This window comes from Cotesia typhae, unplaced genomic scaffold, assembly GCF_013202065.1.
Source record: "Cotesia typhae breed Kobodo isofemale line unplaced genomic scaffold, CoteBio_Ctyphae contig_43, whole genome shotgun sequence".
NCBI lineage: Eukaryota > Metazoa > Arthropoda > Insecta > Hymenoptera > Braconidae > Cotesia > Cotesia typhae.
Genome location: NW_027423752.1, coordinates 1,541,350 through 1,557,469, shown reverse-complemented (window position 1 = coordinate 1,557,469; position 16,120 = coordinate 1,541,350). Strand labels below are relative to the sequence as shown.

The 16,120-nt window shown below is 33.8% G+C and overlaps 1 protein-coding gene and 1 long non-coding RNA gene across 3 annotated transcripts in view; one reads left to right on the top strand and one right to left on the bottom strand.

Moving 5' to 3' along the window:
- LOC141528464 (pyrokinin-1 receptor-like) overlaps positions 1 to 16,120 on the bottom strand; it is a 59,548-nt gene that overhangs the window by 12,585 nt on the left and 30,843 nt on the right. The gene's annotated exons all lie outside the window — the stretch shown is intronic.
- Positions 6,961 to 7,755, top strand: LOC141528476 (uncharacterized). Its single transcript, XR_012479378.1, has 2 exons — positions 6,961 to 7,287; positions 7,377 to 7,755. It is a non-coding gene; the product is annotated as an uncharacterized LOC141528476 (long non-coding RNA).

Here is a 16,120-nt window from a genome sequence, read left to right as displayed (position 1 = left end):
AATTTTTTTTTACTATTCATATCACCAACAATTATTTATCATGATTCATGATATAAAATATGCAAATGAATCAACTAAAAAATATTATTTATCGCCAATTGTCAGACGCTAATTTCTCAAAACAATTAATAACAAAGTTTTTTTTTTTTTTTTCTAGGAATAATTACAATGTATTAGTAAGGTGATAGATAGCAATTGCTTTGTACTAATAATCGTGTATCAAGGTAAATGCAGGTGCAATAATTCTTCAGCGATGGCTATCCTAAACAAATATCATCATTACGTCAACTCGTAATGAATGAGCATGTGGACTCATATGTCAGGGCCAGGTAAGTTGTCAAGCTGCCCGACATATCTGTGGAAAAGATATATAAAAATAAAGTCATCAATAATTTGTCGGTGAATTTTTTTAAGGCATTATAATTCTTATTTTTTTTTTATTTTGTGTGCCAGATGTGAACACAGTAATTTATTGTGCTGGTTAGTTTAGAATTCTAAATAGATTTACATGTGTCTTTGATCAATCTCGATTAAAATTTTTTTCATCTCTTGTAATTTAAGTATTGTTACTCATTGCCCGTTATTGTGTCTTCTGATTAATTTATAAATTTTCAGATTCTAAATTAAAATTTAAAAATTGAATTAAAGAATCCGATAAAGTTGAATTTATTTTTGCGAACAACTTTAAAAGAATTTCAATGTTTAGGGAAAAAATTTACATAATTTATGTACTGGATTTTTAACGATTCGACTTATCGAAAAACTCAATGAGAAACCGAAAAATCCTTCGTCTGATCTTCAAAACTGGATTAATAATTTAACTGAAATAGAAAAGAATGACAGAAAAAAGAGTAGAATGCGCTCGTGACAAAACATCGAATGCGTGAAGTTATTTTTAGCGGGTTAAAATAGAGTCAAATACTTCCTTGTTGTTCGTATTAATATTAGCAAGCAATCTTTTTTTCTGAAGAATTGAGGTAAAAATATTGCACTGTAAAAAAATTATTATCTTATGCGTTTAATTTTTTTTTAAATATAAACGAAAACTAACACAATTTATTAAAAATCCGAAACGTATTAAACGGTGCCCGTTAAAAATTACTGGACAAGAAAAGTTGGTGTGATATTTAAAAAATTTTGAAATAGCTAAGTGTGCAAAAGTTATAAAATTATTAAAACAGAGACAAAATGTTCAAAAAATAAATAAATATAAGAAAGGCTAGCCAATAAATACGACATAAAAGCAAATCGAACAGGATAAATGATCTTAAGAAGGGGCGAAGAAAGTGTCGTGAGGTGTCAGTTAACTTTCAGCCGCTAGGGTCCGCATAGTAGGACACTGTTTTCCTACTATAATATTTATTTTAAAAATAACAAGCTACTAAATTTTTCACTAATCTCAAATTTTTTAATCGTATAATTTATTTTATGGTTAATTATTATTGACATTATAAATTAAAAATGAGTAGCATTGCTACAGAGAGAAAGTATACGATTTTTATCATGAAATCTATATATATATATAGGAGACTTTCTATAGATACAGTCACTCATTACGATATTTCTGGAACTATAAGACCTATAGAGACTTGAAATTTGGCAGGAATATTCCTTTCGCCGAGTAGAGGTCAGCTAATAACGGATTTTACGAAATTCCACCCACAAGGGGAGTTGCGGGGGCGTTAACAATGAAAAATTCCTGTTTTTAAACTATAGCTCCTATCGACTTCAAATTTGGTAGGAATTTTCTGTAAGAGATGTAGAAATAATCTATCAATTGTAACCGGGGGGTTTAGCCCAGGTCCAGTTAGCTACCCCTTTCCTCTTTAGAAAGGGCGCCACTGGGATTTTAGACACGGTGTCCCAGAAACCGGGGAAGCATGAGAGGGAAAAGACAGGGTCGTGAGAAGTCCGAGAAAGGCTGTAAATAAAACTGAGAAAAAAATTATTTATAACAATTAAAGTGATTTATTCAATCAATTTACAAACTTAACAATTTTCTTATAACTAACTTAATTGTGAGAACCTCTCACCTACGTTGGCCCTTGCCAATTTATTCAAACCTCGTCACTCCGAAGGAATACCTTAAAACCTAAATTTTCCCTCGTCAACCTGACGGAATACCATAAAATACCAATTAATTACCTCGTCAACCTGACGGAATACCAGTTAAAACCTATTCCCGACTGCGCCCCCGACTCGGGCGTCTACGCAGCGGTTTCCTAACTTAATCCGTTGTACCCCTGACTCGGGCGTCTATACAACGTTTCTAAATACTCACTAAATTCCATACAAAAATCGTCCACCGGACGCTAACTTAATACACACTTTCTCTAATTACTCAATTTTCTTCGAATTACTAATTATCTAAATTCCTTGAATTTTACGCTTAACATTTCTTTAATACCAATTACCAAATTCACTAATTTAATTCATTACAAATTTTATCAATCAAAATTATTCAATTAAATTTATTAACTATTTTCAATAAACTAATTTACTAGATTTACTAAATTAATTAAATTCAGCCCAACGGCCTAGAATTAATTTTTTCAACATTTCAAATTTCAAATTCTACAAATTTAACAAGCCTCATTAAATATTCAACTTACATATATTCCAAAGTGACCTTGACTATCTAAATTACACAAATGCTTCTACTATTTCAACTTAATCAAATAATTTTAACTAAATAATTTCCCATAACTAAAAGGCTTGTAACAAACTAATTAATTGACGTTTATGAATAATTTACTTATAAAAGAATCTACTAAATTAAAAGTGACATCTGAGACAATAGCGATCATTAATTGACAAATTTTATTACAGTTAATTCGGCCTCTCAATTTTCAAATTCAAGCTTGGCCTGAAATAATTGTAATAATAATACCTGACTTAACTTTTACAACTCTCCAAACGTTGAGTGATGTCCTGGTGGAAACTGGTGAAATCAGCGGCTGGTTGGTCTCTCTCTCGTCTTCAATGAACTATCTGACTCTAAGTAAAGGGTTCCCAATTCCGGATCGTACATTGACTTCCTTCTTGATGGTCCTAAATCTTGATGACAGAATTTACTACACAGCACTACACTGACTCACTGTTTTGCCAAAAGCCTCACTGTCTCAAAGCGTCACTGGCTCAAAAGCCTGGCTCAAAAGGTGTTACTTGTTCCAAGGGCTGGCTCAAAAAAGCGTTACTTGTTCCAGGGCCTGGCTCAAAAAGCCTCGATGTTTCTTTTGTCGGATCTTTTATAACCCTTGACTCCGAGTTCTCGAACTTTCCTATTGTCAACCCCGCTTCGTTTTTGGGGACAGCAGTGGGGACTTTCGATTTGCACGCCCGGTGACAAGTCTGAACTACTTGTCAAAAATCGTACGGTAAGGGAAAACCCTCATTTATCGTGGCGTCAATAAAGTGGTCGATAACAACCATGGGAAGTTCAATTTTCCCTGTCACACAATGAATTTTACGATATCTCACCCCACAGAGGGTTGCGGAGGTAGGTATTAACAATGAAAATTTTTAATTTCCAAGCTATAGCTCCTATAGACTCCAAATTTAATAGGAGTCGTCTACATGTGATACAAAAATGATCTAAGAACGAATTTTACACCGAATCACCTCCAATAAAGATCGCGGGGGTGGGTGTTTAAACAATAAAAAATCTTAATTTTTAAAATATAGCTTCAAAAAGCTGCAAATTTGGTAAGGATCTTTTGTTTGTCATGTAGAGATCATCTCAATACGGATTTCAATAAATTCTACTTCCGAATCGATGGAATGTGGAACCTGTGCAAGTCAAATTAATACTCCAATTGAATTTCAAGTCTAGATCTAAAACTACAATTCTATAAAGTGCCCAGCGTGGGGTGCTTTTTAAGATATTATCAAAATGATAATCACTCTACTCATATCTGTCAATAAAATATTTATAACTATTGACACCATGCACCCCACGCTTTTTTTAAAATAAAATAAATTTTTTTCTATTCACACTATTGTTAATTTATATGTATTGAAATTTTTAATATTATTTTTAATTTAAATTCATTAAAACTTATTTTCTATTTTTTTAGTTCGGTTTTCTATAAAAAGCATGTTTTTTGGTTTTTTAAACTGTTATTTATTTTCTACTTTTTAGTTTGGTTTATTTATAATAGCTTGTTTTTTTAATTTTAAACTATTATTTGGCAACTAACTTACCAGCATGCACTTTGTTAATATTAGATAAATCGTCTAAAGATATTGGTTGGAAAATTTTAATTTCTGCCTTATCGACTATAGACGAAAATTATATAAATTAACAAAAATCTTATTTTGCAAATTGAAAAATGGAATAATTTTATCAAATTAGTGTATTGTCATCGGTCCTCGAAAAATCTACAAAATTTGAACGAAATCTGGCCGTTTAAAGTGGGTCAAAATCGCGCCCAAAGAAGTCGGTTACAAACAAACATACAAACATACAAGTGAAGCTAATAAAAAGCGTGTAATAATAAATAAATATCAGGCCATACCAAAATATTTTCGCAAGAAAGTTGATTAAAAATGTCATAACATGCAGTTGACATCACAATTATCATTATCAATGTAAAAAAAGAATTTTACTGGCTTTAAACGACATTCATTGATAAACGATCCACTCGCATATATAATCCATTCAACAAAAACTCAATGACATATATTTAAATAATCATAATTTAATTGGTGTTAAACGATAAGTTTTTTTTGTTCCTATTTTTCGAGTGAATTTATTCATGATGTAGGCTTTTCGACTCCGAAATGAAGCTTCGGTTGACTTGCAAGAATACAACAAGGCCGAGGTTACAACATAAATAATTTGCTCATTGCTATTAATTCACGATAAATATCCATAAAAAAGTCACTCAATAAATTTTTGACTTTTAAATTAAACTTTTTAATAATTTTATTTCTTTTTTTATTCCTCCAAATGTAAATATAACTTTTATTTTCATGAATAATATTCTCAGCGTGCAAACATTAGCTCAATTATTAATTACAGTCATATGACACTATGACCATGCACTCATTATTAATGTGAAGCATCATTAACTTGATGCATTCGATTAAAGTTTCACCATCTCTTAGTAGAACAATAACAATAAAAAAAATCTAAGAAATTCATCAGTCTACGGGATAAGGATTAAATAAATGAAATTGTTATTAATTTTATTACAATTTTTTTTTATAAGACACTTCTTTGGCATCCTGAAATTTTTGTCTGATCCTATATAATATTATTAACTATTACATTTGGTAGACACATAAAAAATAAATGACTCGAGCAAAACTTGAAGGCACAGCACTCTTTGGAATTTTTTCAGTCGGGTCAAAAAAATTGACACTATTAGTACACATATTTTTGCAGTGTCAATCAAAATCAACGATGCCGAGAAATTAAATCATCCATTGCATAATAAAAAACTATCTATCTACTTTGTTATTTTAATCTCGTGATTACTGATCCGATCCCATTTTCATTATCGTTTTTTTGCGGATTTTTTTTTATTCAAGCAACTAGTGTCATTAATCAGTGATTACATTCCATCTAATTAGGTTTATATTCTGTATGTTGATGGTGACATTAATCGAAAATTGATTAGGTACTTTTTTGATGAATTATCAATCGCATCTATTATATTTATATCGTATTTACATGATATAAAAAATGTGTGCAATTATACATACATTATAACTATTAATATGTGATTATGTTATTAAGAAAAACCACACATGATGTTTCATAAAATCATTCTGATTAGTATCCTTGGAAAAAAAAATTTTACATGGTCTGACATGTCTTTATTTGCTTATATATAATTGATTATGTTTTTATATAATTACTCAAGCATCATTATTCACATAAATTTTGCATTTTCTGTAATTAAAAAAGAATTTCTTTTCTGGCGAAACATTGAGTAGTTAAACAGGGGGTGCATATCCAGTCGGTAAAACAGATTTGTGAGTTCGTGCCCACATTAAGCTGGGATCTACATTACCGACTGTAGGTTCGTGACAAGTATCGTCTGTATATATAGGCGACCTGTTTTTACCGACAGTAGGTGTTGCCGGTGGTAGATATGTATGTCATTTTGAGGTTATGGGTGAAATTTTTATCGAGGTTATAGGTGGCGCTGGTGGGGAATTCTGCCGCCATCTTACTATCCGCCATTTTTTAAATCTTACTATCCGCCATTTTGAATCCGCCATTTGGTGGCTGCTATCCGCCATTTGGAAATTGAGTTCAACATTTTGAGGTTAAAAAGCATCCTCAACTATTAACCTGCCTTCGGCTCAGCCATAACAGATCAATAGCTCAGGATTACGCATTTGTAGTATGGTATATCCATGTTCTATATATTTAAAATGAAGTTATGTCAACTACTTGCGAGAAGGATTTCACGCAACGCCATCTGGTGACAGCGTGCATTACTTCTAACCGCGCAGTAGATGACTCATTCTGTTCTAGAATTTTCTAACTGCGTAGTAGATGACGTCATCAGACAGGCTTGAACCTGTTCAAGGTCATATAACTGCGCAGTAGATGACTCAGTCTGTTCTAGAATTTTTGAGTCTGCTATCTGATTTCCGCCATCTGGTGGCTGCTATCTGAGTCTGACATCCGCCATTTTGAGTCTGCTCTCTGAAATCTGCTATCTGAAATTTACCATCTGGTGGTTGCTATCTGACTCCGCCATTTTGAGTCTGATTTCCGCCATTTCAAATTTTGATTCTGATTTCCTGCATTTTTGTTAAAAAATGCACCTGTGATCTCAGCATCAATAATAGTTGCTTAGATCACAGGTGCATTTCATTGTTTATATTCTGAAAAGATTAATATATTCAAACTGTACGTATGAGGAGTAAATGCGAGAAGATACGCCATCTGTCGAGATTTCTGTCTACTTCTAAACAGGTCTGAACCTGTTCATGGTCACGGTAACTGCGTAGTTCTCTTTGCTTTATTCCTAACTGCGTAGTAGATGACGTCATCATACAGGTCTGAGCCTGTTCAAGGTTGCGTAACTGCACAGTTTTCTTTGTTCTATTTCTAACTGCGTAGCAGATGACGTCATCAAACCGTTTTTGAGGTAAAGGAGTGGGGGGTAACTGCGTAGTATCCTCTGGCTATAAAAGCAGCGCGCTCAAGCCGTACTTCACAAAAACGAAGTACACGTCTCCAGTAAAGTACGAGCTGGTGGTGACTACAAGTTGAAGTACAAGTTCTTGGTGATATACATCTTCTACCTATCAGTATTACTAATCGTAAGTATTCATTTACTGTCTAATCAAAATATGAATTAAATGAAGAATCATTTAATCAACCATTACAATTAATTAAAAAATTTTTACAGCAATCAATCATGGATGTAACCAAGATAAATGAGGTTAATTGTCTTACTGGGATTCTTCCTGTTAAGAAAATGAACGAGTTGGAGTTTAATCGAGAATATAAGATTAACGGTATCAAAGCTATTACAACTGAGTATGGAACTAGGATTGTTGCTAATATAAACGATGAATTTAACATTTATCTACCATCAAGAACTACTCAACATCTAAAAGATGATAACTTCATGAAGAGTTTGAATGAATTAATAGATTCAAACTATCTGTTTCTGCGTTATCATGGTGGAAAATATAATAAATTTGAATTTATTAATTCTAGTCTTGATGTAAAAATGACCAGTGGAATTATTTAATCAATAAAATATTGGATTTCAATATAAATAATTCATTGTTTTTATTTATAATTCCTCACATTTTTAATTTAAGATTAATATTTATAATTCAAATTCAATAAGTTATACTTAATCATAATTTTTTAAGTTACTTATCATAATGATAGTTTGAATTTCGCGCTTCTTGTACTAGAGCCATCTACTATCAGTTTATTCTTAGAGCGTGAAAGCTGTCAATTCATAAATATTAAAAAAATTTTCTAGTTATATATACATATATAGAATAATACATGACTTTTAATTTAAATAAAAGATAAATAATTATTATTAGTTTATAATATTTTGTTATTAATATTATTAATATTTATTTAAATTAAAAGTTATGTATTATTTGATAAACTAATATGGGGTTGATGTGCTCTGTATCGTCAAATCCAAAAATCTTCTAGCGATATATTTTGAAAATCAATACTCAGTTTTTATTTTTAAATGGTTATATAAAATAATGCATGACTTTTAATTTAAACAAATATTAATTATAAAATTTTAGATAACAAAAACTGATTATTGATTATCTCAATTAAAAAATCAAAAACCATTATGCCATCTGTTGATAAGTATTAATATCAGTAGTAGTGTTGGAAAATTATTTGAATTTAATAACTAACAATAATTAATTCTATTCTGAATTAAATGTGTTAGGATGAAATAATAATAACAATTATAATTCATTTATTTTAGATTTATTGAGTGCTTACAAACCAATCTTTTAAATTTTTTACATTTTCCAAGGCACATAAATCAGATAAACGATCATGATAATTACAAAAATGATTGTTACAAATTTTCATACTTTTTAGAGAGGGACATTTGAAATTATCGAGATCGATTACAATTTTATTATTACAATCAATTAAATTTTGAACCCATTACTTTTTCTCGATACCTTTGACATAAATAATTTTTTTATTACAAGTTAAATAATTGAGAACTTCTTTGAGCTTGTAATATGAAGTTGTTCCAGCATTCCAACCAATTCCATGATAATTTCGGATCAGCCAGGTATTCAGACGTTGATAGTTGACTGGTAACACCTTCCAGTGATATGGCGGTTGAAATAGTGTGTATGACAACTCTTCAATATTAACAATATCATGTTGAATTGTTATTGAGGCCAACTCTTAACAATGAAGCGATTATCAGCTCCTCTGAATCCTTGAACGTCTAGAATGATCTCCATTTTTACTGCTCTTGACAACGAAGAGTGACTGAATGATGACTCTTACAATCAATTCAACCTTTTTATAACCCGATCTCTCGATTTTACCCCCACCACTCGATAATCTTATTGGTTAATTAATAATTTGATTGGTTATTCAAACTACGTCGTAGAGTTTTAAACTGCGTAGTAGATGATGTCATCAGACAGGTTTGAACCGGTTCAAGGTCTAGTAGCTGTGCAGTTTTTCTTTGTTCTATTTCTGTTGGGTAGTAGATGACGTCATCTCATTTTTACAGGTTATGTTTATGCTTTCCCGCCATTTAACTCATTTTACAGGTTATGTTTATCTTATATATTTTTATACTTATTATAGTAAGGTTTATAGTTAGAAACGCAAAATTACAAAAAAGTTTTTTCTTTATTTGCTATTTTTAATTACATTAAGTTTATTGATTATTTTTAATTACAATAAGTTTATTAATCAGTACAGGTTCAATAATTTTATTTAATTCTTGTATTCGTCGGCGAAATCGTTCTCCGTCTCTTGCTGCTTGTTCCCATGGACCTTTCCTCGCTTGTCTGGATGCAAAGTCCCACACATACATGTAATGTATGGTGGGCTTGGGGTCAAACTGTACCATTAAGTAAGTTTTCCCACAGTGCTGCTGATGGGATTGTACTCAACTATTCGGTCGTGAATTATTAAGCAGTAAGCAGCAGTTTGATTTGGAAACTGTGCTGACGATTCAAACTCCAGACGTATATCCACAGGTCCAGACTTGATTGACTCGTTCTGCTTGGAACAGTCAATTATATACAGAGGTGCTGTACTTAGAAATTTTTTCTTAGCCAATAGCGGTTCAGCTTCTTTCCCATAGTAAGCACTTTGAAAATTTGTGTACATATCATACATCAAGGCATACTGATTATGCACAATGTTGAGGTTCAAATTTCCATATGGATAACTGTGAGAGTTCAAGAACAGCTTAATGTCTCTTATGCTGCAGTGATCAAACTCGCTTGCGTTTTGATTCGATTGATTCTTTCTTGCTGTTTGGAATCCAAGGATAACAAAATGAGGTTTCTCAAGCTGATTTGTTGTTTTGATTACCCAAATATGCTTGTTGGTAGCTGGTAGCAGTGGATACTCATACAATTCCCAAGTCCGGAAACTGATTGGGATAGCTGGATCGGAGGTTATGTAATTCAGCACCATAATTTTTTGCTTGTCAGACATTGTTATGTATGGTACAATCCACTCAATTTTTTGAATCGTAATTGAAACATTTTCATTCTCAACGGTAACAACATAAGCATTTTGATCAGTATTTGATCTGATCAGTATCAATTCATGCTTGGCATTAACGATAATTCGTTGATAATCTTCAGCAAATCCAAGAATGAAACTCAGCGGTACTGAGACATCAAAGTAACCTCTATTATCAGTCAGCTTGTTGTCATCTTCAGTAACAATCCAACCAGCATTTTCCAGAATATTTTGTTGTCCCGGACTCAGAGAAGCGTATCCCTTCATAATACTGGTGATACCAATATTCTTACATCTATCGATTTCTACACCAGTGAGCTCATAACGTATCTCTTCAAACATATGCCAAACAGCCATGTTGACCATCTTCGTAGTAGCACTTACAGCAGTACCATCAGCCTTCCTCATTCTTCCATAAAAATGTAATGTGCTCTTGCTTGGGAGCAAGCACAGATCTTGATGTTGAACAGCAATCCTGATTTCATCACTGTTGTTGAATGTTGATGATGCATATGGTAAGTGTGAATGAGCTTCACAGTGCAATAGACTCATCGAAAATAATTGATTTTTTTATATCTAAGATTTCCGCCCCGGTATCACACAAGCTAGACAACAAAAATTTATTTTTATCTTGTGAATTTTCCACGTAATTTTAGTCCTAGACTTTTTAGGAACTCTGCGTTTTGACGTGTCAACACTTACAGAGCTCGATGATGACTGATAATCTTTGGACATCCTGCAATCCTTTTATACCCGTTACCAGTCTTTGTCTCATATACGATACCCATTACAGGCTTTTTATATGCAGTCTTATCGTTATAGTCTCGCCACGGAAATTTGCTATTCTCCCGTCCTGATCAACAATGCGGAGCCTCAAGTTGTGTATTGCTCGTATGGCGACTGGTAGGTAAATGATGTTTGTTGGCACTTCCACTATCTTATATCCTGCTGGAACCCTCGGGAAAAATTCATGGATTGTGTGATTCTTCTCACCATTGATGTACGATCCAGTAGTTATATTGCACTCGACTCTCAGAGCATTGATTTTCAATATTTTGACTGGTAAATCAGATTTATGTGCTGTCTTAGGTTCAAGCACGCGGTTGGTAAATCCAAGTAATGATCCAGTGGAATCTTCAGGCTCAAAATTTATATATTGATCACATCTTATTTCACTTCTCAACTCATTGTTGTTTGCTTTTAAAGTGAAACTTAGTTCAGGTAATGTCTTGTTTATATAAGTTTCAATATCTTTAATTTCATAACTCCCTGTTGGTATAGTTATTTCTTGAAATCTCTTGATTGTACTTCTTTTGGATCTTTTTGAGGACACATAAAATTTTTTAGCACCAACATCAATATTTGGTATTGAATTAAATGTTAGGAGCTTAACAAGCCCAAGTACATAATTTTTTGTTGGTGATAGCTCAATCGGCGGAAAATAATTTGCCTCCAGTATGGAGGAGTTTCCGGATAGTGTCAAGGTGAATGACTCTGCCATGACTGACGCTTTTTGTCTCGACTCACTTCAATTTATAGTTGTCCAGCCAGGAATTTTAAGCACAAATGTCCACATATGATTGTATCAAAGTCTTGATATCTTTTATGATTGTACTTTACGCTACCTACATCGAGATATTTCATCAAGTCTTGTGGGGGTTGTAGATTACCAAAACTATCAAAGTAAATTACTTGATTATGATTCTTCTTGTATGCAACCCAGTGAGTTCCAGGTCCAAGTTTATCATCTAAATTTATTATTGCTGATTTGTTTGTCTTTGGTCCAGATTTTGGTAAATCATTTCTCATGAAAACTCCACGAAAATTTGAAATTTTAAGCAGCTTGGCATACTTTAATAAGTCGATGTTAGTCAGTGCTCGATGTGGTAGCTCTACTGGTTTTTTGACTTCTTGCAGCCAGCTCCTTCTGGGTATGGTTTCAGATAAAGTCCCATACCACTGCGGTAAGGTTTGAGGTATAATCCTCTACCTACAGCTATTTCCTCCATCTTCAAGTTGTGACGTTTCTTTTCAGCTAATTGATTTTTGGCTGCGCTGGCATCGTTCACAGCCTTTGCAACACCTGCAGCTCCACCTGTTAGAGCACCAACCGCTGATAACCCTGCAAACAGGGGAATCAAGAATGGATGTACTCCACCAATCTTTGATGGAACTGGTAGAATACGAAGCAATCGAACGTTTTTCTTCCCACCAACTTTCTTGACAGCTTTGCGGGCACCTCCAAGAGCTGTTTTAACTGGATCTCCACCAGGCTGCATGGACTTTTTAGCTTCGTCAACAATCTGTCTTAGAGCAACATCCTTCTTCTTGGTTGTCTTTCTTTTGACTGTCTTACGCTTCATTGTTTTTCTTTTAATTGTCTTACGCTTTGTAATAGGTTTTTCTTTTTTAAGACCCATACCGAAACGTCTTTTCAACTTCATGATTTTATTCACACTCCAAGCAGCAGCTTTTTCACCAATAGTAGCGTCCCTCGCTTGAAATCGTTGCCACGCTTTCTCAGCAAGAATTTTATCAGCCTCGTGACGGGCTTCCAAATTTTCACGATTTTTAGAGTAAGCTATATTATGTTCCTTACACGCAGAGTCCAAAGGATTTATGCCTGGATCACCTCGAGCTAACCTTTTGGCTAACTTTGTTCCCGGACCTCAATACTGATATCCTGGTATGTGAAGTTCAAGTGGAAGCTTATTGATTATGTTGTTGAATAAACCTTCACCACGTCTGCTCTCAGACATGTCACATCAAAGACTGACATGCTAATCTATATAAGCTGGTATATATACCTCTTGAGCTCAGAATACAATCAGCAGTCATGGATAGCAAACCAAGAGCTCAGTTGCCAGTTATCAATTTTGATCAAATTGTTCAAGGGACCGGTGTGAAACTCAAACGACACGGTGCATTACTTCCCAACAGTATCCGTGCAGTGTTTTGCGGACCATCAAACTGTGGAAAGACCAACGCTCTACTGTCTCTTATTGTACATCCAAACGGTTTGAGGTTTGAGAATATATATCTTTACTCAAAGTCTCTTAACCAACCAAAGTATCAGTTCCTGGAGACGCTGCTTAAACAGATTGATGGTATTGGATTCTTCACATTCAGTGAACATGAAGCTGTAATCAAGCCTGAAGATGCTAAACCTAACTCCCTGATGATATTTGATGATGTTGCTTGTGAAAAACAAGATCACATCAAGGCTTTCTTCTGCATGGGTCGACACAAGGATGTAGACAGCTTCTATCTCTGTCAAACTTATACACGAATACCGAAGCATCTGATTAGAGATAACGCAAACTTTCTCGTGCTATTCCGTCAAGATGAAATGAATCTGAAGCATATTTATAATGATCATGTCAATACAGACATGTCGTACAACTCATTCAGAGATTTATGCTCGGCATGTTGGAATAAATATGGGTTTGTGGTAATAGATAAAGACAGTGAATTGAACAGTGGTAGGTATCGCAAAGGATTCGACTGCTTCATTAGTATAAATTGAGGTACTTTAGAGTGTGATAGTCATACATGCTGTAGACGTTAACCTGTCAACATGAAGCCTGAAGAAATATCAAAGCAGAAAGATATTCTGCATCAGATATCTCAAGCCAGCAATGCCATCCGACGGAAGCACAAGATGTTGAAGTTGGGTAAAGATACAGCTGAGAAAGCTATGGAGGAAATGTTCAAGCCTATTGTGACACCACTCCAGAGTATAGTTGAATCTTCAAAGTTGAAAGGGGAAAATATTAAAAAAGAAGAAAAACCACAGGTTCAAAAACAAGAGGTTGAAAAATCTCTGTATGATGATCCAGAAGTATACAACAGTTTAATAACAGATGATGAAAGTTCATTTGATAATACAGCACTTGCTATTACTCAGCCACCACCATCAACAAGTACTCCAGCTCGTAGAAATCCTCTTCTCACTAATTATCTACAACGTTTAAGTAAAAAACATAAAGATAATGATATGAGATATGGTGTACGCAGAAAACGCGGTGAAATGCATATGGGTGATTCACCTATTTCATTTGCAAATGATACAATAACTGTCAAAGAAAAAAATTATCCAATAACTCCTGGGTTGTTGGAATTATTATTTAGAAAATCACCAGAGGATGCACTCATCACCCCAGATGATAAGAAAAAGTACTTGGACATAATTCAACATACCAACGCTCATAGGAAAAATTATGATCCAAATCGTACCATTTATGAAGATACAACAATCAAGTTCAATAAATACATTGCTGATTTTATCACCAAGTTCGGTAAAGGGTTACCAAAATATATGATTGCAAGAAAACAGAGATTACCAATGGACTATGTTTACTGGGATGATCCAAATGAACTTGTTGATCGTTTGCGACTACTTATGGCATCTCAAGCTGCTGGAAATCCAAGTCACACGAATGAAATGATGTCAATTATTGAAGAGCTTAGGGAGGCTGGAGTTATATATTAAAAGCTTCTGAAAAATTAAATCATTCACACATTGACAGTTAAAGTGTTCACAACCATGAGCATCGATATATTTGGACGTCCACTGGACAATAACTTAGGTCAACGAGGGCCAGCTGGTAGAGGTTTCAATGTAACTTCTGATGGAAACTATAACATTGAGAATAAAAGGCTGTGCAATCTCGGTAATCCTTCAAATGAACATGATGCGGCGACAGTGCAGTTTGTACTGAGACAGATGTCTGAACTGAATAAAAGTATAGACAGTGAACAGAAAGAGATTATTTCACATTTACGCTCTGAAATAGTAATACTGAAGGCTGCTGTGGGAAATTTGCAGACATCTATTGAGGAAGTTAAAGCAGTACCTTCCTCTCACCAAAATAATATCAAATATCTCACTGAGAAACTCAATGAACGACAAAAAGACAGTGATAGCTAAAGAGCTTCACAAACCGGCTCGCAGGAACTATAAACGTCGTCATGTTGACATCCGAGGTCTCGACGAGACTTGGCAAGCTGACTTGGTTGAGATGATTCCATATGCGACAGTCAATAAAGGACACAAGTATCTGCTTACAATCATAGATATATTTTTTAAATATGCCTGGGCAGTTCCAATTAAATCAAAAGGTGGTGTAGATGTCACTAGTGCTATGAAGTCTGTACTCCAGCAAGGTCGTGTACCTAAGAATCTCCATGTTGATCAGGGTAAAGAGTTTTACAACAAAGAATTTAAAGATCTGATGAAGCAGCACAAGATAAATCTGTATTCAACATTCAGCAATCTCAAAGCATCCATATGTGAACGTTTCAATAGAACACTCAAGACTAAAATGTGGCGAGAATTCACAGCTCGTTGCAGCTACAAGTGGACCGATATACTTGATGACTTGGTGAATACTTACAACAACACTAAACATCGCACTATCAAAATGAAACCTGTTGATGTTACCGATGCTCAGGAGAAACAACTATTGGAAAACATATATCAACCACTGCAAGTCAAATCACAACAGAGGAAGTTTAAAGTTGGAGACCAAGTCCGAATCAGCAAGTACAAGCATGTGTTTGACAAGGGATACACACCAAACTGGACAACAGAAATCTTCACAATCAAGTCGGTGCAGAACACGAATCCAACGATGTACAAGCTCGTGGACTATCAGGATCAACCAATTGAAGGAGGATTTTACAATGAAGAACTCAGCAAAGTCAAATATCCAGATGTATATCTTGTTGAAAAAGTAATTAGAAAACGTAGAAATAAATACTATGTTAAATGGCTAGGATTTGATACTAAGCATAATAGTTGGATAAATAAATCTGATATGTAAAACACAAATTATATATTGTTTTTATTTACAAACCTTAAAACTATATTTACATTATTTTTTAATATTACTAATTTTACAGTAATTTTTGCTTCTTATTATCATT